A 1893-nucleotide genomic window follows, 5' to 3' on the forward strand; every position below is an offset into this window, starting at 1 on the left:
GGAAGGTCGGTGGTTCGAATCGAATCCCGGCAGCGTGAAACCAAAACGCGTTAAAAGGCTGTACGTGTTATTACCCTGCCTGGTGGTCGGTTTATTGGGTAAAATATGAAGTCATCAGCCCTGATTTAACCTAATTTCGCCTCACCTTCTTTATTGATATGTTCATAAACATTCATGCTGTCACGAGACACTTGTGTCCAGCTCTCTGTCAATAAAACACAAATCACATAGAACACTTTTCATGTTGCAAAAATAAAACACATCCCCGTGTGACAATGAACAAATCACACACTCGTTGCCTTTGTCAGAGAGGCATCTGGGGCTTTACATCCATATTCATCATGCATAGTCAAAAGTCATTTTGTTAAATATCATCTTATGGTTGTCCAACACGTGGATATCCATTTCAAGATGGACATGGCCTTGAGGCAAACTTAATATATGTGGATTGTGTCGATATATGATCAATTATTTTATTGTAATGAAAATATTTCAAGGAAACTCTAGTTTCTGTTTCAACTCTCTGACATTCTGAAAGGTTTTTGGCGTTTAATGAAATTCATTCAGGGTTATTACTCACATATGAAGGCGCACTTTCACGTGTGTATTGTGTGTGTTGGTGTGTGCGTTTGGGTGAGTGGCTGCTTTTACAGTATTAGCCTACCGAGATACCATTCCATAGTTCAACACAGCTGCCATACTCAGGCACATCACACTGAATCAGAAAGTCCTTGTTATATCACATAAGTTTCGAGCACCAGGCAGGGCCACCCTTCCTCCCTTTGCTTAGCCCCTTTATATACACCAAAGCATTACAAATGTCACGAAAGGAAACAGCAATATGAGACTTTATTACCATATGATATGAGAGTTATTTTCTACAGGATCATACAGTGCTTCAGCAAATACAATCTGAAATTTTACCATATGCTATAAGAATTATTTTCAAATGGATCATACAAAGTTTCAAAAATTGGAATCTGAAAGTTTACCATATGCTTTAAAAATATTTTCTGCAGGGTCATACAATGCTTCATTAATTGGAATATAAAATATTACCATATGCTATAAGAAATATTTTCTAGGGGATCATGCAAAGTTTTAGTACTTGGAATCTGAAATGTTACCAGTTGTTATGAGAAATATTTTCTACAGGGTCATACAACGCTTCAACAATTGGTATCTGAAATTTAACCATATGCTATAAGAAATATTTCTACAGGGTCATACAATGCTTCAACAATTGGAATCTGGAATGTTACCATACGCTAAGAGAATTATATTTTACATGATTGTACAATGCTTCAACAATTGGAATCTGAAATTTAACCATATGCTATAAGAAATATTTTCTACAGGGTCATACAACGCTTCAACAATTGGAATCTGAAATTTAACCATATGCTATAAGAAATATTTCTACAGGGTCATACAATGCTTCAACAATTGGAATCTGAAATATTAGAAATGCTATGAGAACTATTTTCAACGGGATCATAGAAGGGTTCAACAGTTGGAATCTGAGATTTTACCATATGTTATGGAAATTATTTCCAAATGGATCATCCGATGCTTCAGCACTTGGAATCTGAAATTTTACTTGAACTAAAACAGTGTGTAGGTGAAGAACAAACCATTCCATATTTGTATTCAAACGATGTCAAAGAATTTGCATTGAGTGATCGCCTGTTATTATCCAGAAAGCCTCTAGATGACAGCATATGGTACCAAGAGGGGATGGGGGATGTAGGTTGGACGGGCCATGCGCTAACGTGTGGGAGCCGTCTATGACACACTAATTTGTTTGGTCATTCCCTTTAACAATCCCTACGTCAAATAGACTCGCCCACTCTGGATTGTTCCCTGTGGGGATGTATAAATGGCCGAGTCCCT

This window comes from Haliotis rubra, unplaced genomic scaffold, assembly GCF_003918875.1.
Source record: "Haliotis rubra isolate DU_JTF1 unplaced genomic scaffold, ASM391887v1 Scf122, whole genome shotgun sequence".
In the NCBI taxonomy this organism is placed as follows: Eukaryota; Metazoa; Mollusca; class Gastropoda; order Lepetellida; family Haliotidae; genus Haliotis; species Haliotis rubra.